General features: G+C 43.9%; 1 long non-coding RNA gene across 1 annotated transcript; it reads right to left on the bottom strand.

Annotated features, from left to right (window-relative positions):
• Positions 1–323: 323 nt before the first annotated feature.
• On the bottom strand, positions 324–23,461 carry LOC121935141. Its single transcript, XR_006104737.1, has 5 exons — positions 23,316–23,461; positions 9,633–9,835; positions 8,785–8,857; positions 3,971–4,041; positions 324–562 (listed from the first exon to the last, which is right to left on the bottom strand). It is a non-coding gene; the product is annotated as an uncharacterized LOC121935141 (long non-coding RNA).
• Positions 23,462–24,360: the final 899 nt, after the last annotated feature.

Below are 24,360 nucleotides of genomic sequence, written 5' to 3'. Positions count from 1 at the left end.
TAACATTGAGCCATGGCAGTTAAAGCGGCATCAAACTGCATTAATTCTGTAGTGTAGAAGCAGCCACAGCCCCCTTTTCTGCCTAACATTTGGCAATACTGTTATCACCTCTCTCTTTTTAATGATGATATAATTATTATACTTTTTATTTCCTCCAAAGATTTCATTTTGTACTTTAAAAAAAGTTTTTGATTGGCGTAGATGACCTTGTGGAATCCTTTCTGACTTTATGGTTTTATAGTTTGTATTTAGACCAGGAGGCTTGTGACTTTCTCTTTATGGAGTCTGCAACCCGGTTATGCCAAAGGGAAACATGTAATCCCATACCCTGTAAAACATTTTGCTTTTTAAAAGGGGAAACACACACACAGCCTTTCTTTTGCTCAAAATGTATCTTTCAATTCTCTTTATGAATAGGCCATAAAATTTTTATAGCAGAATGGAGATAGCGCCTTAATTAAAATGAGTTTTTTTGTTCAGTGTGAATGATAGGGAAAGTAAGGCCAGATAGCCGTTGGAAGAAGTCAGCTTTATTTCTTGACCCATTGCAGTACGTTTTCCACTGAAATAAAAATCAGAAGAATTGTTTGCAGTTTTACAACAAGGATAATGAAATGCATTAAAAGAAAATGGAGTACTGAGCAGTGAAACATGGAAATTGCTATAAGGCTTCCAATTCCCAATGCCCAGCTAAACCATAAACTGACAATTTGGTAATGTAAAAGAAATAAAATAAATCAGAATAAGGTGCTTAGGAATTGCCCCTGAAGAAAGAAAACAACCAACCCAGATTGTGCCTGAACTTCGTACTTTTAACAATTGAACCACGTGATCTTTTCGCAGCCTTAACATTTCACAGATGAAATCAGGATTCTGTCCCTTCTTCTTTTCCCCCCCAAACTGATTGCAAACTACTTTCATACTTTAAACTCAGTTTGCAGCAACTGGCGTAAAGCTGAGGACAAAGGGTGAATGTGAGTGGAGGGCAGAGAATCTGGGACATTTTAATAGCAGCTGAAACTGTGGGATGACAGAGAACTAATTGGGATGCCTTCTCGTGATGTGGCCAAAGTATGATAGCTTCAACTTAGGGGTGAAACAGATACTCCCAAAGCCAGTTTCTAGCTGACTTGGGGGCATGGTGTTCAGAGAACTGGTGCTGTGGCAACCGCATGCCGTAGCCCCAATCCAGCCAACTTCCACCCCAAAGAGGAGTGGAAAAGCCCACTCCTATTTGGGGTGGGAAAAAGACACCCTTTTGCCGTCTCTGGGGTGAGTGGTATCTGAACATCATGCCCCCAAGTCTCCTGGAAGCCACCAGCGCATCTTCCAGGCGAATGGGGTGCATGGCATTCTAAACACCATATCCCCAAGTCAGTTAGAAACTGGCTTTATCGGGCCATCTGTTTCGGCCCTTAGTCATCTTGGCTTCCAATGAAAGATCAAGCTTGATTTGTTCTAGTGCCCATTAGTTTGTCTTTTTGGTTGTCCATGATATCCTCAGCAGTCTTCTCCAGCACCACATTTCAAATGAATTTTCTTCCTATCTGCTTTCTTCACTGTCCAGCTCTCACATTCATTCATGGTTATGGAAAATACAATGGTTTGGATGAGTCTAACTTTAGTGTTCAGCTGCATACCTTTATACTTTAGTATCTTGTCTAGTTTCAACATGATTGTGGATATGATGAATGTGGAAAGTGAGGGCTCAGAAACATCTCCTTTAGCTGCACATATGACCAGTGTTTGCAAAATGGACCTCACCATATTGTCAGAGATGTGTGATTAACCCACTTTCAGACTGACATTGGCAGGGGCTGCTTCAACCTACAGCTTCCAGACCATGTACAAGTCGGATGCAATTTGTTCTCTGGAATCCTCACATCAATGAATGGATGTGTCATGTCTTAAAGGGGCTTACTTTTGTAGAAAAATGTGTACATCATAAATGTACCTAGAACCTTGCAAAACTTTGCTAGAGTCAGGATGGGAGAATGCAACAGAGTGATACCAAAAAGGGTCAGATTTTGCGCCATTAAACAACCACAAAACTCGGTACAAACTAGATGTGAGCACCAGAAAGGGCAGAAATCCACGGAGGCAGACTTTATAAGTGTGCCTGTCTCTTCATGCAATATTTAAAATGCATTTAAATATTATTGATTAATCAGTTAAAAGCCAGACAGTTAATTGATTAAGCCTATCTTGAATTGGATGCCAGCTTTAATTAAAAGCAAACATGTTCCCCAAGGGTAGGCAGCCAAGCGGATTTGGGGGATTGCACGATATGGAGTGGGAGGCCAATTAACCAAAATGGCTCCTATTCCACAATGATTCTCTTTCTAAATAGCTAGAGGATATGGTTTAGTCAATCATGCCAGGTTAAGCCTGGCTATGACACTGTTGTCAAGATGGGAAATAGATGCATTAGGAAGTGCTCAACTGTTTTCAACAGTTTCTCTGTTGACCATTTTCTGTGGCTGCCAAATATAAGTCCATCTAATTGGGGGGAAATATGACGTTCGCTGATCTTTTCAAAGGCATGGGAACCACTGTGGGTCGCTTGCCATCAAGCTGTCTAATCTGTCTCCACTGTAACATTGAAATGGTTCCAAATCCCTTTCTTATGTATCTCTCTGCTCTCCTTTTCTCCACCTCCTCAAGCTCATTTGTCATTTCTTGAACATATTCCACCATCACCCCTCTTTTTGTTGTTTTTCTCCCCAGTGCCATTGACACTCCGCCCCGAAAGAGCTATTATTATTATTATGCCACAGCAGCCAAACTGCATGGTATCCCTCCACACCAAAAAGAACCTGGAAAAAAGGGTTCTTCTTGGGATGCCACATGCACATCACAAGTGCGCCGTTGGTGCACTCGTGACGTAAGCGACATGCAGCAACATCTATATGCTGCGTGTCACTTACATCATGATGGCGGCCCTCGTATGGATGGGAGGCCACCACTATGCTGCCACCGTGACGTCCTAGGGTTAGGGACTGTGTGGTTGGTGCGCGGTCCCAAACCCTGGAATTGCTGCCTGGATGCCACTTCTTGATGATATGTACCAGGGCTAAGTTAACCAGTGGACAAAAGATGTGTGAACAGGCCTTGTTTGTGGGTTTGTTGATGAAAAGTAGCCATTGGGGGCAAAATACTCGTGAAAAGTGGGTGGAAGGCTGTTTAACGCTTTCTTCTCTGGTGTTTTTTCTATTCACACCTCCTCAGGTAATTTTCCCATCTTTGACTTCCATTATATAATCATAGAACTAGAAGAGACTCCAGAGGCCATCCAGTTCAAAACCTATTTTGCCATCCAGCCTCTGCTTCCAAAGAAGGAGACTTCATGACCCTCCAAGGCAGAATATTCCACTGTCGAATATCTCTTACCATCAGGAAGTTCTTCATAATGTTTAGGCTGAATCTCTTTTCCTGTAGTTTGAATCCATTGCTCCGTGTCCTAGTCTCTGGAGCAACAGAAAACAAGCTTGCTCCATGCACAAAATGACAGTCCTTCAAATATTTAAATAGTCCAGGGACGTAGCCAAGGGGGGGGGGGGGTTCTTGGGGTCCGGACCCCCCTTCCATTACAAAAATGAATGGTGCATGCTGCTGCGCCGCTGCACCCAAGCCCCATTATAATGGTGGCACTTAGTCTGGACCCCCCCCCCCTTTCCTAAAATCCTGGCTACGTCTCTGAATAGTCCCCTGTATCCTTCTTTCCGTTTTGGAAAGGAGCTGGGGCACTGACTTGAGAGAGGTGGATTGATAACCATATGGAAAAGGTTCAGACAGACTCTGCCTCCTTGCTGTTTTCTTCTCAATTGATAGTTTCCATGAATTGCTTTTCATTCACAAACACCAGGAAGCTGTTCATGCCATGCATTTCCGCTGGCTAACATCTAGTTTTGGCCCTCAGCCCATTAACGTCAGTAGCACAATTGATATTCAGAAGATTAAGAATAATTACCTGATAATATGCTGCAAAACCAAATTGTCTAAACACACTGGATTAACATTCTTCAGTGCATTTGGCCTCCACTAGAAAAGATAAATATTTGTGAGAGAATGGGGTAGATGTTCCTTTGGATCTTTAGGGTATTATCTTTATATAACACTCCACCCAACAATTTCATTCTATTGCAAACAAAAGCTGCATGTTCATTGCAGAGAATAAGCTAAATATCTTTTTTCTACTATAATGAGATTTCCCCAAAGCTTGCATTAGACTCTTTGGATTTCAGCCTCACATGATATAACAAACAGTTTTGTTAGGCAAGGGGTCCATTGGCAATGCAGATGGCCAAATGCAGGAAATCTAGATGATCTGCAGGGACCATAACGGCATCCCAAGGAGAAAGGGTTGGGAAGTATCAAAAGTTTTTTGGGTATGAGCGTACTTGGTTGGCTCAGGATCAAGAAGTACGCCTCTTACATTGTAAAAACAATCCAGGATGAATCCAGGTTGAATCTCCGTTATTCACATGCATCCTAAATGGACCTAATTAAATCTGGGGTGGGGCTGCCAAAAAACTCACTTAATCTGGAATAATCTATATTGAGTTCCCCCCAAGTTTTGAAAAATGATCCACATCATCAGTAGTATTAATAACTAATAATAATAATAATAATAATAATAATAATAATAATAATAATAGGTTTTATTTATATACCGCCCAATCACTGGGAATCCGAGCGGTTTACAATAGAGGGGATAACAGACAGTTTCCTGCCCACAGGCTTACAATCTAAAAGACACGACACAAAAGGAGAAGGGAATGGTGAGGGGGGGAGGGAATCAGGTCCAGCATTCTTCTCTCCCTCTGAGGACTGGACCAAGGCAGATGGACCGGAGGGAGGGCTCTTCTTCTTCAGGCTAGCCCCTGATGGTACTGGGCCAGCCTTCTCTCTCCCTCAGAGGCCGAACGATGACAATTAGGGAGGGAGGAGCCTCCTTCTTCAGGCTAGCCCCTGATGGAACTGGGCCAGCCTACTCTCTCCCTCAGAGGCCGAACGATGACAGTTAGGGAGGGAGGAGCCTCTTTCTTCAGGCTAGCCCCTGATGGAACTGGGCCAGCCTTCTCTCTCCCTCAGAGGCCGAACGATGACAGTTAGGGAGGGAGGAGCCTCTTTCTTCAGGCTAGCCCCTGATGGAACTGGGCCAGCCTACTCTCTCCCTCAGAGAAGATACAGTTTTGAGGGAGGAGCTCTGTCTTCAGGCTATGCCCCTGATGGTACTGGGCCAGCCGTCCTCCCCCAGAGGCCAACGATGACAGTTAGGAGGGGAGCCTCATTCTCACTAGCCCCTCCTGATGGTAACTTGGTCCAGCCTTCTCTCTCCTCAGAGCCACGATACAGTTAGGGAGGAGGAGCCTCTTCTTCAGGCTAGCCCCTGATGGTACTGGGCCAGCCTTCCTCTCTCCCTCTAGAGGCCGAACTATGACAGTTAGGGAGGGAGGAGCCTCCTTCTTCAGGCTAGCCCCTGATGTACTGGGCCAGCCTTCTCTCTCCCTCAGAGGCCGAAGCGATGACAGTTAGGGAGGGAGGACCTCCTTCTTCAGCTCGCTAGCCCTGATGTACTGGGCCAGCCTTCTCTCCCCTCAGAGGCCGAACGATGACAGTTGGGGAGGAGGAGCCTCTTTCTTCAGGCTAGCCCCTGATGTACTGGGCCAGCCTTCTCTCTCTCAGAGGCCGAACGATGACAGTTAGGGAGGGAGGCCTCCTTCTTCAGGCAGCCCCTGATGGAACTGGGCACACTCTCTCCCTCAGAGGCCGAACGATGAACGTTAGGGAGAGAGGAGCCTCTTTCTTCAGGCTAGCCCGATGGAACTGGGCCAGCCTACTCTCCCTCAGAGGCCGAAAGAGTGACGTTATGGAGGGAGAGCCTCTTTCTTCAGGCTAGCCCTGATGGTACGGGCCAGCCTTCTCTCTCCCTCAGGGCCGAAACGATGACAGTTATGGAGGAGGAGCCTCTTCTTCAGGCCAGCCCCTGATGGAACTGGGCCAGCCTACTCTCTCCCTCATAGGCCAAAGATACAGTTAGTGAGGATGAGCCGCTTTCTTCAGATTCAACAAACTTGATGCGAAAAACCACGAATAGGCCTGGGATAAAACACTGCATGCCTTGAATGTGTTCCAAATATATTCACATCATTGACTCCATCTTGAAATGTAGGACATGTCCTGGAAAAGGAAGATGCCTGGTCACCCTGCAAATGGTTTGCTTAGGACAGTTTCTTCAACTGGACTACCATCCCAAAGTGTTATTAAAAGTAGTTTTTGGAATGTGTGAAAAGCAGAGTTGGGAAATTTGGAGTTTTTCTGCTCAAAGCAGAGCTTGGAAAAATTAGTCAATAGTTGGTGTTGGGTCGAGAGGATGCCCTGGCTTTAAAACTACCTCACACACAGACAAAAATCTCTTTGTGAAGTTGAAGGCTTTCATGGCCAGCATCCATAGTTTTTTGTAGGCTTTTTGGGTTATGTGGCCACACTCTTCTAGAACATGGCCCCATAACCCGAAAAACCCACAAAAAACTATCCAGAAGCACTCACCCCGAGGTTTATCTCCCAAATGGGAAAACATTTCTCTGAATTCTCTGAAACTTCAGGCAGCACCCGGCAACCTGGCAGTGCTAGCTGCTGTAGCAACCATTAGATTTAGCCATGTAATTGCTCTCAATTTCACAAAGAATTACTACAGTATAATGTAATTGCACTGGTCCAAGACCTGCAGCTCATCAAGTTATTTTGGACACGGCAACTAGGCCAGCTGTATCCCATTTTATGGCTTGCTTCATTTTGTTAGAAGCTGGGTCCCTGAACCAGGGAAAGCAGAAAATGGTTGTCAAGCCGCTTGCAAAAGAACAGAGGGAAATATCTCCCTGTTGTTGGGGGCAGCCATTTAAACTGGGCCAAGTAGCTCTCTGTAATTGTTCTCTGTGAATGACTAGTCACTCAAAATGGAGTATAGGGCAAATTCAGCCCTGGTGCTGAAACAGGGAAGAAGGGTGGAGGATAGACATTAAGGCACCATGAAAGAAGAGGAGTTGTTCTCTCCTGCCATGTTTTAAACCTGATGTGATTATTCCTTAGAAACTATGTATTACCAGTCCAGGAGTGAACAACTGCATTAGGTCAAGGGGGCATCTTTTTTACTCCTGGGACACTCAGGGTGTGTATGTATATGTGTGCATATATGTGTGCGTGTGTGTATCTCAGTATATGGACTACCTAAAATTGTGTGTCCAATAACATCCAAACAATGTTACTTTTATTGGGCCAACCAAAATGCACAACTGCATGTTGCATTTTGAAGTCACACTGGCTTTTTCATCAGGCAAACAGGAGGGAAAAAATTTGGATATCTAGGCCTGCATTTTCTGTTTCTGGTCATAGTTCAGATGGTAGGGAGGGCTATCTGCAGGCTGGCACCTTCCCCTTTGGCCCTGAGGACACTGGTAGATTTTCAGATTCATGGAAATTTAGTGTCCATTTGCAATTCAAGAAAGATGTTTTCTTGGAATCCAGCATATCTCCCTTTATAAAGTACAGTTGCCCCTCAATTTTTGCGGACTTGGAATCCATGTCCCTCACTTATGCACGAGTGGCAAATGAAGGGAGGCAAAATGGGGCACAAACCTGTGGCGTACACCCATGAGTACCTGCGAGCATGCACCACCATTCAAGCCATTGGGGCTTGAATATTGGTGGTTTTTGTTTTCACTGGGGGTATGTGTGTCCACAATGGATCCACCATGAAAACGGAAGGGTGACTGTATTGGGAACTAAAACTGGGGTCTTCTGTGCAGGGAGCAGTTGCTCTGTTCCTGCGCTGTTTCCTCAATGGTTACTTTCCAGCAGAACGTTTCATGTTTTAAATGGCTTCTCTGTGCTATTCTTCCCTTCCCATTACATTTAACCCATTATAAAACGATACTCTTGTTTTGTTTCTGGAGCCCTCGTCCCTGCCTGTAGCAAAAGTGGGGGGAGGCAGGGGGATGGAGTCTGGACCACTCTAAACATCCCTCTGGCCTCTCCTGCAAAAGCAGGGACAGACTCGCCATTGATCTCCCCAGGCTTGTGCATGCCCTGCTTGCCTCCCTCGCCTGCCTATTTATTTCCTGGTGGAGGATGTGGAACCTCTTTAATAATGTATTTACAAGTATCGCACCTCGCCTACTTTTCATTTCACTCTGCTGGCTGCCACCCTCATTATATTACCCACAACTCAAAACCTACTGGCTACAGCCTCCCAGACAGTAATATTTAGGCGGGTTGGAGCGATTTATTGTTGCAACACAGTCAGGCGGCTAGGTCGGAAATTCCTCCACAGCAGCCATTTGTAATGTGGTTTGTTTCTGCAGAGCCCCCAAAATAAACTGGATTTAGAAAACAAAACAGAAAAAAAGAGGCAATCTAAAGTGGTCCTTGAGCCAGGCAGCCTGACGCAATCTACCCAGCTGATGCCTTTTAATTTCTTTTCCACAGGATTCATTTTCGGAAGTGCTTCATGAATCATCCAACATCCTCCGGAGGACATGGGCTCCCTCCCACGTCAACACCTTTTTAGAGCAGCATCACACCTGTCCTATGTGGGTCTCCCCCCTCCCTGCTTTGCCCTTGAAGGAAAAATGATATATTGGGGGTGTTGCACAGCAGTTAATTTTTTAAAATGGGGGAAGACGTAAAGATTGACAGCCACCATCTTTCATATTGAAACGCTGCCCCGAATTTCCAGATTGAATGAGCAGAGTGGCCTTGCTCAGTGCCAAGAAAAGGATATACCTGTTGAATGTTGGCCTGTTCTGCTTAAGAAGATTGGCTTGCTATTGCCAGAAGGAAAAGGTCATCATCCTACCTGCATAGGATATCAATATCATCATCATAATCATCATCATAATTGTCATCAATTTATGCCCTGCCTTTCTCCAAGAAGTTGGAACTCAAGACATCTTACAGTTTAAAAAAATACAGCTGAAAACATCCCCAAAAATGTACATCAAAATGAATGAAAACTATATTTTAAAAGATAAAATACAATTAAAAGATAAAAAGCAATTTTAAAATTTCAGTTTAAAACAGTGCCCTCCACCCAATCCTTCTGTTTTAATTGCTTGTTGTTGTTGTTGTTGTGTGCCTGCAAGATTTCTGACTTATGGCGACCCATGGGGTTTTTTTGGCAAGTTTCATCAGAGGGTGGTTGCCATTGCCATCATCTGAGGCTGAGAGAGTATGGCTTGCCCAAGGTCACCCAATGGGTCTACATGGCCAAACTGGGATTTGAACCACAGGAATTCACTGGGTAACACCATGAATTATCGCACTGAATGATACCAAACCTGGTGACACTACTGGCCATCAATGTGGTGCCTGGACGAGTGGCACCTCATAGGGTGCATTTCCTCCCAGTCTTCTCTAATAGCAGTTATTTATGTTCACCAATTAGGAAATTTACTTTTTAAAAAGTAGCTGGGTGATTCTGGGAGCTGTAGTCCAAAGAGGGATAATTTCTCAAATGGTCCATTTTCTAACTACTCTAGGAGCTAAGAACCTACTGCTCACATCCCTGCTGCCATTATTACATTGGGTAGCCAACTATTCCTGCGCATTTCGATGTTTCTGTATTTACTTACTGCAAAGGTGCTGTAATAACTGGAGATGCTGCCAAAGTGAGCTCCCGCTGTTTGAAACAGAGGACCTGAATGCTTTCCAAGAGCGGCCGAGCGTGTTTTCCATAGAGAATTAAGAAATGACAGGCATGTCTAGGGCAAGGAGAGATTTCTACATTCTTTGCTATTAAATTCTTCTTTTCATTCCCAAGGAAGAAGCACATGACCTGAAACACATGCAGAATAGAATATACTTTCTGGGTTCTAGTAAACCATTAAAAAAAAAGGTTGCCAAAATAGAAATAGTGGTGATTAGACCATTCAAAATTGGCTCTGATCCCAATGCAGAGTTTCAGAGTTACATATTTGACAAAATACAAAATCCACAAAAGAGCGATACTTTTATAGGCCAAGCAAAATGCAGAAAATACATCATGCCAGCTCTTGAAAGCTTCACTGGCTTCTTCATCAGGAAAAGATGTTAAAAATCATTACAAGAGAAGAAAAGTGTAGATGCACCCTCAATGGCAACACTAGGGTTTGTCTTGCAGTTTCAGGTTTTGGTCTGGAAACCTCAGAGCCTGAGATGATCCTGAATTGGCATCCCCATCAAAAAGTGTTCTGGAAGGTCGAATAAACATTGGTATTGTCAGTGCAGAAGTCAAAGGGTGTTGATCTGAGAGCTCAAATAGGTGTATACTCCAAATTCCATTGACCCTAAGTTGGACTTTTTCTCAGGCAGGTGGCCATGGGTGGCCAGTTCACTCAGGTTGCATGAGCACTGCAGAAACAATCCCGTTTGACCCCACTTAAACAGCCAAGGCTCAATGGTATGGAATTCTGGGAATCGTAGTTTGTCGTAGCACCAGAACTCTCTGACAGAGAAGGCTAAGTACCCTACAAAACTATAATTCCCAGGATCCCATCCATGGCAGTTTAAGTGGTGTTCAAAATGGATTATTTCTGCAGTGCAGATGCAGCCCTAGTAGCAAGCAAAGGTGTCTCTTTCTGTGAGCAGGTTCTGAAGTTTGGAATGTGACCTCTTTCACCGGGGATCAGTATGCAAAAGCAATACTCTGAATGAAAGCCTGAAAACATCATGCATGCCTGGTGGAGTCCATTTCCCTGTCAAATTTTCCCCCTGCTGTTTGATGGCCAGGCGGAGGTGACTGCGACTGTCAGATGCAGTACTAGGTCTGCTGTCATCCCTTTTGTATTATTTGCACTATGGCTTTGTCTTCAACACACCATCTGTGTACAATCCTCACTTGTTTTTCGTTGTTTCTTAAAAAATTAAATACAGCCTTATGCAGCAATGTAGGTGAAAAACTTAGCAAGTATTGCCAAACAACGGAGCAAGGATTTTTTTTTTTACAAAGGCCTTTTCCTTTGGTGGCTGGTTATTGATTCAAAACATGTCAAAGTCAGTCTTTCTCTGTCCACAATCCTGCAATCTAAAGACGGGTGGTAGCCAATATTTACTTTGCTATTGTTGTGGTTAATGATCAGATGTCAGAGAACCGAAGAGAGCTGCTCTGACTACAGAAGCGGAATAAATGGTGCAAGCAAACATAGGAAGATTGGTTTAATGATTTCCAGGATTTATACAGGATTAAGAATTCAGATGTCTTCTCTTTTTTTCAGATGTCTATAGAAGCTATGGGAGTTCATGCACTATGTCCAGTGGTGTCAATGGGGCAGTGAATCCACTCCTGTTTTTAATCCAGTCCCAATGTGTTAGACACTGTCCCCAGTTACGTCTAGCAACTTGCATAGTTAAAGATCAGAATAAAACTCAGAATAGATTTACTTTCCCACTGACATGGAAATCACCAGATGCCTCAGGTGAGGACCTCAGGATAGCTTTCAGACAGGTGGGCTACTGACCAGATTATGGTCTGAACCCAGTGTTTTGTAGCCCCAATCTCTAGGACAACTTTCACCATTTAACCCTTTTCAGTGGTGTTGGGAACGGTTGTGGTTGTTGCTGTGTGCCTTCAAGTCATTTCTGATTTATGGCAACCCTGATGTCAATCTTTCGCAGGGTTTTCTTGGTGAGATTTGCTCAAATTTCAATTTGATTAGCACTTTGTGAATTTTCCATTTCGTGTTACATAGTTACATGGAACTTATGTTCAGTAAAATTGAAAGCAGCAGGAAAAGGAGAAGACCTCATTACAAGCCAATATTCTGAGAAACAGAGATCTTGGAGGTCTCTTATTCACTGTTATGTCCCTCTGAGTGTCTTGAAGTCATTTCTGAGCTCTGGAGATTTGTTCAGAGGAGGGTTTGGCATTGTCTTCCTCTGAGAGAGTATGCCTTACCCATGGTCACCCAGGGGGTCTCCACGGCCAAGCGGGGTCTCAGACCTTGGCCTCCCAGAATTGTAGTCCAACCCTTAAACCACTACACCACAATGAGGTTGGGAATACAGCTCTCATTATCCCCATCCCAAATGTCCAAAGAATATGCTACCTGGGGATGATGGGGTTTTGTTTTAAGCCCTTGGGAACCCTGAGACCAACAAAATGGTCCTTTGGGCCACATGGTCACACAAGTCCCAAAGTTGTACTTTGCTTACTTCTGTCTTTATTAAATAAGATTTAATGGTATAATGGAGATTATTATACAGACACTACAGTTAGGAGTCTCACCCATGTTGAGATGACAGATTTGTTCATTAGCGTACATTCAATAGAGATCTTATCTTGTTATTTCTCACCATGTAGAGAAGACCAGGTTGCCTCCAAGAAGTGTTGGCTAATTATTTTTAGTTTATTATTTTATCATTTTATCCGCCTAATAGAAGTCAACTTTTATAGACTTCAGTCTAAAACATAAACACCTGTTACAAAGAAGTTGACAGTCTCCCTTTTTCAGACAAAAAAGTACATATCTCTCAGTATCACCTGATTTTGTTCCCTTCAGCTTTATATTAATGCCAAATTATTTTGTTACATCCTTCCTAGAAAAATAAAAATAAAACAAAAACATGGCATTATTATGATTTCACACACAAAAAAGAAAAAGGCTGGGAATGTTGTGAAACTGCCCTGTGGCAAAACACAGCTGAATATACATTCCTTCAGGCGGCCTGGATTTGCTTTTTAAAAACTTCAGAGTTATTTCAAGATCTGCTTTTATGATAGCAGCACACATTTAAAACCCACTGTCGGGTTTGTTTCCTTCTGGCTGAAAATTGTAGCCTTGTTGTTGCTATGTTATATTCTGTGGCAACTTTTAAAAGAGAAAAATGGAATCTCAACAACCAGAAAGAGAATGGCAACCCATCTGGCTTTCCAAAGAACTGAAGTGAGGTTTGCAGAAAAGATGAGTATATTAACAAAAGCATTTTGCTGCACCAGAATGTTCTAGAACATCGTCTCCTCTACACCTCCCCCTGTTTATTCTGTTGTTGTGTGGGAGGTTACATACATGCTTGAGAGATGGAAGGGGCCACAAGGGTCATCTAGCGCAACCATGAGCCATATAGACATGGCATAACCCAATGGCTTGAATCACACTGACTCCAACTGTCCTGATTTGGCAGGGACAGTCCTGCTTAATCCTCTGTCATCCCAGTTTTTCAGATGCTTTTAAAATGTTCTGGTTTCTCCTCCCACTTTCACCCTTTGTCTTCTACTTACTTCAGTTACTGCAAACAGTGGTTGCATCTGCAGTGCAAAATAATGCACTTTGGCACTGGTTGAACTCCCATGGCTCCATGCTATGGCATTCTGAGATTTGTTATCTTGTGATCATTTTCTATCAGAGATAGGATTCCATAGCATTGAGCCATGGCAGTTGAAGCGGTGTCAAACAGCTTTATTTCTGAAGTACAGATGCAGTCTGAGTTCAAAGTCCAACTTTACACTCAATTTAGCAGAGGGGAGAGGAAAAGAGAGGGAAGAAACTTGCCCTTCCCAGGAGGCTCAGGCAAAAGCAAACTGCTGCAGCCTCACCCAGTTTGGGTGTGTTTTTAGCCAATTAACATTTTGCCACTTGAGCCACTCTGATGTTGCTCAGCCAAAGTGACCAAGCAGGAAAGTTCAGTACTTGCACCTTTCCTCTTCAGAATGTTTGGAGCCTTAACCTGGGCTAAACCCTGTCATTCTACGCCAGTGCTATTCCAAATGGTGGTCTGCGGACCGATGTTGCTTGTCCACAACATGTTTCCAGGAAAGAAAGAAATGGTTGTAGTCAATGGGTACAAATACAGTGCAAGTCCCTATGTTGAGAGATCTTGAAATTAACTGAAAGAAAGAAGTTGGCAGCATGAGCTTTCATAGACTCATGTGGATGAGACATCTCCAAGACTCTCTTTCATCCACTGTTCCACTAAGTTCTTGCAGATTCATACCTGTGACCCCCTTAACTGAGTCCATCCATTATTGTATTTTCTAGGGAGACATGTCTTCTCATAATATGGCCCCCAAAGGAGGAATTTAAACCAAGAGTGAGAATGTGCTACGACCAGCAGGGGAGCACATTATATGACCAAATAGAAATAAAAAGAAGAGATAAACAATACACAGAAGAACTATATGGAAGAAACGGAAGGATGGCCGAAGAACCATATGAAGACAAACCTCTAGTTTTAAAAAGTGAAGTGGAAGCTGAACTCAGAATACTTGAAAGAAACAAATCACCAGGAACTGATAGCATACCAGCCCCTAAAGAGAGTAAGGCAGGCTATACTCCCCTGCTGCATCTACTCTTACAATCAATACATACATACATACATACATACATACATACATACATACATACATTTTTGAAAAAAATAATTAAAAAATCATTGCTAGAAAAAAATAATTAAAAAGCCATTGTCTAATTTGGACAGGGGTGGGCCCAAAACATGCTTGAAATGGCCCACACCGCCTGGGGGTCATTTGTGGGGACATTATTTTTTTAAAAAAAATGTTTGAAAAGGATGTTCTGCACTGGCATAAATGGCCAACCATTTCTGTAGAAGAATCAGTACATGCAATAGGACACCTACAGGATTATGGTCCAGGGTTTTGGCAATGGGTTTCATTTCTGGTGCATTGTCCATCTTGGTTTTTAATTCACAAGGCCTCGTTGTCTCTACACAATATCATACCCTCCAACATTTCATAGATGGAAACTGGGACACATGTGATCAAGAAACACTGCAGTTCGGTCAAGATGGCAAAAATTATTAAAGAAGAAGAACACACAAATTAGGAGAGGCTGCAGCAGTTTGCTTTTGCCTGAATCTACTGGAAAGGGCAAGATTCTGCCCCTTCCTCTCCTTTCCCCCAGCTAGGTTTATGAAGTGCAAACTATTTTGGCACTTCAGTTGGCATCAACTGAAGAAAGAAGAGAACAAAGGAGGAAAGTGAGAGAAGGAGAAGAGAAAAACAGCTGGAAAATTTCGCAGAAGCAAACTTTGGCCCGATACAGACTGGCGCCTTGTGCCAGCCTGGCGTCAATCTCATGGCTAGGGAGAGCAGAGCATCCGCATGTTCTTGAGCCCTACTATGCGCTACGGGTACCATCATGGCTCGCCCCCATCCACATGGGGGCCACCATGATGACATATGCATAGCACAACATCTAAACAGTGCCTCGCAGCGTGTACGTCATTGGTGTGCATGAGGGTGTCAATGGTGCATCCCAGAAAGAACCTGCTAGAAGCAGGTTCTTTTTATGCGTCATGGAGGCTGCACTGTTTGGTTGCTGTGGCCTCCATCCAAGGAAGAAAGGGGGAGCATTTCACCGCCCCTTTGATCCTGTCTGTTGAGCCCCTCTAATGCTATAAGGGACACTATTTTACTATGTCATTGTATATAGTGGGACTTGAGCATCCATGTATTTTTGTATCCATGGGGGTGGTGGTCCTGGATCCAAATCCCAGCAGATACCAAGTGCCCACTGTTCATTAAATACATTAAAAATAGTTTGCTGTGGCACCAGAGCTCTGACAGAGAAAGGCTAAATATCTCACAAAACTACAAAACCCAGAATTCCATAACACTGAGCCATGGTAGTTGAAGTGGTGTCAAACTGCATTATGTCTGCAGTGTGGCAGCAGCCTAGGGCTTCCGGTGCCTGGGTCTCAAAGCTATTTAGAGCTGTAAAAGCTGGCACCAGCCATTGCCTTTTCCTGGGCTCAGAAACAGACTAGTCATCACTAATTTAGGGATATGACAAATGGGAACACATTATAAATAATGAAACTTTGAAGCGCGGCAGCTATTTTTGCTCTGGGATCATTAGGCTGTTCCACTCTCTTGCTCAGAGATCAAACCAAATAGATCTCCAAACGCCCTAGCTGTCGAAACTCCAGCAACTTCAAGGCTGCTTTTATTCGCACCAGCTAAACTGGTGGATGGTGGAACGTCTAGAGAATCTCTTCAGTGGGCCTGTATGCGTTTATTAGCTAGCAATGTAGAAAACCCACAGAACACACACACATACACTCCTTTTGCAGAATGCATATTATTCTGCAAAGGTAAGTCTCAATTTATGGCAGGTTTGTGTTCCCAGACTTGCAATATAAATTGAGACTGCTGTAAATGCAAGGAACCTGTTCTACTGGCAATAATTGGAAACCAGGCGATGTGTTCTGACAGAGCTGAAGTAACCACCAAGTTAGTGATCTTGCTCAACCTGCCACCAATTCCAAAAAAGGCTGAAGCATCAGACTTCAGATCTTACCTTTTTCAAGCTAGACAAACCCTTCCTGCCTGGACAAAAAGACCAGTGGCATTATTAGGGTGGTGTCACCCAATGCGGTAACTAATGGTGTCACCCCCATGGATCTCATGGGATGGTAATATAGATGGGGAGGAGGGTCTCATGCCAAGCAAGCAAAGGAAACACCATGCATCCTTCTTTTCCAGGACATGTCGTACATTTCAACTTTCTGTCCAAGAGGAGTTCTGAAATGTCCTCCATTTTTAGCATGACTAAGAAGCATGAGTTTACATTTATATTAGTGTTTTTAGTTTTTATTTGGTAATGTCCTAGCAATAGCAATAGCAAGTACATTCCTATACTGTTTATCAGTCCACTTAAGCACTCCCTAAGCAGTTTACAAAGTGTAAGCTAATTGCCCCCAACAAGCTGGGTACTCATTTTAGCAGCCTTGGAAGGATGCAAGTCTGAGTCAAACTGGTATTGAACCTGTAACCTTATGGTTTGTGAGTGAGTGGCTGCAGTACAGGCATTTAACCACTGTGCCACCAGGGCTACATTTTGCAGTGCCTTGTCCTCCTTGGCAGTTAGGACAGCTGTCACCTTGCGCTTCTAGCCACACTAAAACTCCAAGATTCCAGTTTCTTCTATCCCACCCTTCATGCGCCTCCCTTTTATCCAGGCAAAAGAAATCCCATCCTCTGAAACAAAATTCCACCTTCTTCCTCCTTCTTCCTCCTTCATGCCCCCTTCTAAGCAGGCAAAGAAAACCCATTCCTCCAAATGGCAACAAAGTTCAGGTTTCTTCTCCTCCAGTTCCCTCTTTTAAGCAGGTGTTTCTTCTAGCAACACCAAGACTTCCATGGCTTCCCCTCCCCATCCATTATGGGTGAAGCTTTCATCCATTCATTTATTTCTGAAAGAACTGTTGCAAATTTGTAATGCTGTAAATTGGTGCAACACAAATGCAACACAATGCTGTACCCACATAACAATTTTCATTTATCTTCTGAACAGCTCCAACCCTTCTGGAAACAATCTCCATGGACTGAGTGTCAGAGAGTAGAAAAATTGTTGTTGTTGTTGTTGTTGGCTACAACTCCAAGAATCCATCCTGGATAATATGACCATGGTGGCTGGGGATTTGTGGGAGCTGTAGTCTTCAAAAGTAACTTTTCCAAGTTCTGGTTAAAAGATGCTAGGGCAAAGGGGCAGACCAAGCTGGGAAATAGACTGAACATGGAACAATTACCGTGGGCCCTTGGTATCTGCTGGAGTTTGGCTTCAGGACCTTGTGTGGATACCGAAATCAGTAGATGCTCAAGTCCCATTATATGCAATGGGGTATAGTGTCCCTTACATAAAACAGCAAAATCAAGGTTTGCTTTTTGGATGGATATATATATATATATATATATATATATATATATATATATGTATGTATGTATGTATATGTATATGTATGTATGTATGTATGTATGTAATATTTTCATGCTGTGGATGGTTGAATCTGTAGGTGCATAATGGGCCAAAGCTGACAAGATGAAATTCAAAATGGAGAAATGTAAGGTACTGCACTTAGAGTGAAAAAATGAAATGCACAGATATAGAATGAGGGACACCTGGCTGAATGAGATTTATATGTGTGAAAGGAATCTGGGAGTCCAAGTAGACCACAGGTTGAACATGAGTCAACAGTGCGATGCGGCAGCTTAAAAGGCCAATGCAATTCTAGGCTGCATCAATAGGATCAAGGGAAGTAATAGTGCCACTCTATTCTGCTTTGGTCTGGGCAAAAGGATGTGGAGAAACTGGAGTGTGTCCAGAGGAGGGCGACTAAAATGGTGAAGGGTCTGGAAACCATGCCCTATGAGGGACGCCTTAGGGGACTGGGGATGTTTAGCCTGGAGAAGAGAAAGTTAATAGGTGATATGGTAGCCCTATTTAAATATTTGAAGGGATGCCATATTGAGGAGGAAGCAAGCTTGTTTTCTGCTGCTCCACAGACTAGGACCCGGAACAATGGATGCAAGCTACAGAAAAAGAGGTTCCACCTCTGTTCGACAGTGAAGACGCTCACTCAGAGGGTAGTGGAGTCTCCTTCTTTGGAAGTCTATAAACAGACAGTAGATGACCATCTGTCAGGGATGGTTTGATTCAGAGTTCTTGCATGACAGGGGATTGGACTGGATGGCCCATGTGGCCTCTTCTAGCTCTATGATTCTATGACCCATGGATATGGAGAGCCAGCTGTATTTCTTTGGACTGTGACTTCTAGAACCAACCCCCCATCAACATGGATTATGGTAAGCATAGTCCAAAAAAGTTAGGTTTCCAACCTCTATGTGCATAGGAGAGCATCATCATGTCATGGTACATGTCATGGGTTTCCATTTGCACCTGTCCATGTCAGACAAAATGCATACATTCTAACCAGCATCTGGAGCTTGGGTTGTTATGAAGAAGGAAGAGGGGATTTGCCATTGCCATCTTCTGAGGCTATCACAGCTTTGAGCTTTTGCTCCCTGAAACCACTGAAGGAAGAAGAAGAATATTATTGTAGTTACAGGCTGTCAAGTGGGCCAAGTGATCCTGTTATTAACAGCAGCTTCTTATGTTAGGTTACTCTATCTGTAACACACTCTTTTACTACTGCCTTCAAAGAGGATAATAGCTTGGAGAAAACAACCTGCTCCTTCTGGCATGTTTTTTTTACAAATCATGGATGGATCATAGCCAACAACATCTTGCAGGAGGGAACTTCAAGTCCCTGGTAAAATAAGCTGAGCTCATTTGGTGGTCCTGCAGGCTAAGGGATTCTGGGAGTTGTTGCCTCCAAATAGACTCTTCTAAGTTTTAATTTTTAAAAAACTGTTAACTAAGAAGGATAACAGGCTTTTCACCTCTTTTTTCCTCTACAGCTCCGGGTCGCAGTTATCTATCGCCCTCCTGGCTCTGCCACCCAGTTCCTCTCAGACTTCGAATCATGGCTGACATTCTTTATTTCAGATTCAGTCCCCACTTTGATCCTAGGTGACTTTAATATCCACATTGATGATTCCAATAACCCTACAACATCTCGCTTTAACTCTCTCCTAACTTCTTTTGGCCTCCAACCACACTCCAACTCCTCAACTCATTCTCTTGACCTAGTTCTTGCTGCAAACTGCGCCATTTCTGACTACCTGGCACTTGACTTTCCACTATCTGACCATCATTTAATCTCCTTTGCTCTTACTCATACTCCACCTCCTCATCATACTGTTCAACGCCATTTTCGTAATCTTCAATCTGTTGACTCTAACCATCTTGGTTAGATGACCCTGGACTCATCTCTCTCTTCCCTAAATCTTGGGGATTCTGCTGACTCAGCAATGTCTTTATTTAACTCCACTCTTTCCTTGACTCTTGACAGCTTTGCCCCTGTCTCTGTACGCACTTCTTCCTCTAAGACTAGACCTCAGCCCTGGCTTACCCCCATCATCAAGTTTCTCCAGTCCTGCTCTAGAGCGGCCGAACGTCTTTGGAGAAAGTCCAAAGAGTGGGCTGATTTTATTTTATTCATTACAAATTTGTTCTTTCTTCCTTCTCACGTGCCCTGTCTATGGCTAAACAAACTTATTACAAATCATTGATCTCTGCCAATGAGAGGTGCTCGCAGCGTTTGTTCTCCATCTTCAACTCTTTGCTTAAACCTCCCTCTCCTCCTGTCTCTTCATCATTCTCTCCTAATGACTTTGCTAATTATTTCGTCTCTAAGATTACCACCATTCGCTCTGAGATAGTCCCTCCTGATTCCTCTTCTGCTTATAATCTTCTTTCGCCCTCCCCTAAAAAAATTTCTGTGTTTCCTCCTGCTTCTTTGGATGAACTCTCTACACTTCTGAACTCTTGCAAACCTGCAACTTGTTCTCTTGATCCAATTCCTACTCATCTTCTAATTTCTATAGCTCCCTCTTTTCTGCCCTCGCTTCTCCATATCTTCAATCTCTCTCTCTCTACAGGCTCCTTCCCTTCGAACTTTAAACATGCTCTCATTTCCCCAATTCTGAAAAAAACCTCTCTTGACCCCTCCTCTTTGTCTAGCTATTGTCTGATTTCTCTTCTTCCCTTTCTTTCTAAAGTTTTGAAACGGGTTGTTTATTCTCGCTGTCTTGAGTTTCTTGAAGCCAACTCCATCCTCGATCCTTTTCAGTCTGGTTTCCGCCCAAGGCATTCTACAGAGACAGCTCTCACTATGATCTCCAATGACCTTTTACAGGCTAAGGCTAATGGTGTTTACTCTGTTCTCATCCTTCTTGATTTGTCTGCAGCCTTTGACACCGTTGATCACTTTCTCCTAATTGACATACTCTCTGACCTTGGGTTCTCAGACTCTGTTCTCGACTGGTTTAGATCTTACTTGTCTGGCAGATCTTTTGCAGTAGTTGCAGGTGGTCAGACTTCTTCTCCTGTTCCCTTATCTGTTGGAGTTCCCCAGGGCTCTGTTCTGGGTCCCCTTCTGTTTTCTCTCTACACACTATCCTTAGGTAAACTCATTAGCTCTTTTGGTTTTTCCTACCATCTGTATGCCAATGACACCCAGCTGTATCTTTCCGCCCCTGACCTTTCTCCAAGGCTTGAACAGCAAGTCTCGTCTTGTCTCACAGCTGTCTCGCAGTGGATGCGCCATCGGCGTTTGAAGCTCAACATGTCCAAGACAGAGTTTCTTGTCTTTCCTCCTAAGCCCGCCCTTCACCACTCCTTTTCTGTCTCTGTGGACAACATTTCTATTCAACCAGTCCAGCAAGCCTGCAGTCTTGGTTTTATCTTTGACTCTTCTCTGTCGTGTATCCCTCAGATCCAGACCACAGCCAAGGCTTGTAGATTCTTTTTGTACAATATTGCCAAAATCCGACCATATCTCTCCGCCTCTACTGCCATGATCCTGGTCCATGCCCTAGTGATCTCACAACTTGATTACTGTAACGTCCTCCTGGCTGGGCTTCCTCTTTCTCACCTCCGTCCTTTAATCTCTGTCCAGCATTCAGCTACACGCATTATCACTTCCACCCACCGCTCTGACCACATCTCTCCTGTGTTGGCATCCCTTCACTGGCTCCCCCTCCCTTTCCGCATTCAGTATAAGCTCCTGCTGTTGACATTTAAAGCCCTCCATGGACTGGCCCCTCCTTACTTATCAGACCTTCTTTCTCCTCACCTTCCCACCAGGGCCCTCCGTTCTGGTAGTCAAGGGTTCCTGTCCCAGCCCAGGATTTCCTCTGCCCCATCCCGGATTCGCCCCTTTCACTCGCTGCCCCTCACTCCTGGAACCTTCTTCCCCCGCGAGCAAGGGCCATCACTTCTTTAACCAACTTCAAAACGGAGTTGAAAACCATCCTGTTCAGGTTTTTAGTGAGGATGACGGAGGGATGTGGGGGGGGGGGGAGAGAAAGCAGGGACATTTTACAAAGAACTGAAGAAGCCTTCCCAGGCATTGCATAATTGTCGCTTACTATTTGATGTTCTTTTGGTGCCTGTTTTATTGAATCATTTCCTATATTGCTATGTATTTTATATGTAATATCCTACTAGAAAGGCCCCTTCCCCACCATCACTCCCTTTATGTCATATCTTTTTAGATTGTAAGCCTGAGGGCAGGGAACCATCCAATTAAAAAGATTGTATGTACAGCGGCTGTGTAAATTTACAGCACTTTATAAATAAAGCTTAATAATAATAATAAAACCATTTACCAATGTCAGACACATTTTCCCAGAAGAAATATTGCCCGTGATTGCTGGAGGAAAGGAAAGGCTCTGCCCTCACCGCTTCCTCTGAATTAATTACTTTTGCATTTTGAACTCAGGGTACATCTAGACTGTAGAAATAATGCAGTTTGACACTGCTATATAAGTGCTGTAGTTCCAACCTGTAGAGCCAGTGTAGCGTAGTGGTTTGAGTCTGGGGTTGCGACTCTGGAGACAAGGGTTTGAATCCCTGCTTAGCCATGAAACGCACTGTGTGACCTTGGGAACGTCACATGCTCTCAGTCTCAGGAGAAGGCAATGGCTAACCTCCTCTGAACAAATCTTGCCAAGAAAACTCCACGATAGATTTGCCTTGGAGTCACCATAAGTCGGAAATGACTTGACGGCACACAACAAGAGGTTCCATCCTACGGACCTCTGGGGTTTGTGGTTTTACAAGGTTTTTAGTGAGGATGACGGAGGGATGTGGGGGGGGGAGAGAAAGCAGGGACATTTTACAAAGAACTGAAGAAGTGGGATGGAGGAAGAATAATTGGGATTGTCCTTGCTAAACCAGGACAGTTGGGAAAGTGTGGCGTATCATGCATCCTCTCTTCTCTAGCTCTTTGCTTTCGCCTCACCAAAGCCAACTGTTTCCTGTCTGTTAAGCCATTGGGTTTATTTACTACTCCACTCCACTTTCAACATATAGAGAAATTACATCTGGGCAGAGTCAGTGGAAAAAGCAACAGACATTTGGGTCAGGGTGGAGTGAGCCTGCGTGGGTGTATGCGGAGGTCTGTTGTCGCTTGCCTGGAAAAGGAAGCATCCTTTAACTGCACTCACTATGTTGGGTTGGTTGGAACTGAGCAGGAGAAAGAGGAGGACAGTGCAGTGAGCCTTACAACCAGCTGAAACATCTGGGGCCTCATACAGGGCTGCTTTTACAGTTAGCAAGCCTGCCAGCCGCCTCTCTCTCAAGCTCTCTCTCACAAGCCAATGCACCCAGGCAAGCGAGGACATCTTGTTTGTGTTTTTCTGCAAGAGCGCTCCCAGTGGGTTATGTCAGAGGTGAGGAATGCAGGCCACCCTCGGTCATGAGATCAGCCACACATTTGAAGGCTGTGGCGCATTAACCATCCTCTCCGAAACAAGAAAAACACACCGCCCATTCGGAAGTTAGGGGCCTAAGGGGAAAGCTGCAGCAAAAGGCAGCTTCTCTGACATGGCAGTCATGCTTCAGACTGCCTAGTCTCACAACACTTTACAGACAGAACCTGGGAATCGTAGAATCATAGGGTTCATTCCCACTTACATTTAAACCGGTGTGCAATTCACCTTCGCTCCGTGTTGGTAAATCGATTCCAGAAGGCCTGTTGTTCCCACTAAGAAAGCGGATCTTTTCATTATCCCCTTGTAATTGCTTCTTTTTTGGCCGGAATGTCATCCCCATTAGTTTGCACTGCTTCAAAATGCATGTCAATCATCTGTGTGTCATCAGTGATGTAAGCAGCAGCCTGGGATGCCCAGCTTCTGAACTGAAGGCTCGACTGATTTATTTTGCAACAACTTGCTATCAGTGAGGCAAGCAGTTGCAAAACCAATCAATTGAATCGTCTATCAATTTTTCTAAAAACAATTGACAGAAGATTCAACTGATTGGTTTTGAAATCACTTGCTTCACTGATTGCAAGTAGTTGGAAAATTAATCAATCGAAACTTCTATCAATTTTATTTTTTTTAAAAAAGAATCATGCGCCCATAGGTCACACCACCACGTCACATGGTGGATCTACCAAAAACTGAGGAGGGATGGTAAACACCCCTCTGCCATTAGTCCCTCCTCTCCAGAATGATGCTATTCAGATCCATCGTTCCCACTTGTTGAACACACTTCAGAATCGATTCTTTTCAAAAGAACCGCTAAGAAACTAGTGTATGGAAAAAACAGGGTTTTTTCTGCGTTTGCCTTGTCTTATTGCCACGGAAATCGATTAAAGTAGGATCGGAAACGGTTTCAAATAGAAATTATGATCATATACTTTGACCAGCAATTCACTTTAAATCATAGCGGGAACACGCCTATAGAATTGGGAGAGACCCCTCAAGGGCCACTCCAAACCTCTTTTGCCATGCAGGTATACACAACCAAAGCACTCCCAACAAATGGCCATTCAGTCTCTGTTTAAAAAGAAGGACTCCACCACCCTTCAAACCAAAGCATTCCACTGCATATTCCCTACACCTACAATACACCTTTTGAGTTGCTTCTCTTTCTTTGTCATTTGCTCCACTGTTATTTTTTAAGTCTTGGTGATCCTTCCTATGTAATCTGGGTGTCTGTATAAAACAGACTATGC

The sequence above is a fragment of the Sceloporus undulatus genome, chromosome 6, assembly GCF_019175285.1.
Source record: "Sceloporus undulatus isolate JIND9_A2432 ecotype Alabama chromosome 6, SceUnd_v1.1, whole genome shotgun sequence".
Taxonomy (NCBI): domain Eukaryota; kingdom Metazoa; phylum Chordata; class Lepidosauria; order Squamata; family Phrynosomatidae; genus Sceloporus; species Sceloporus undulatus.
Note: the sequence above shows the minus strand (reverse complement) of the source record. Positions and strands in the feature narration are given on the sequence as shown.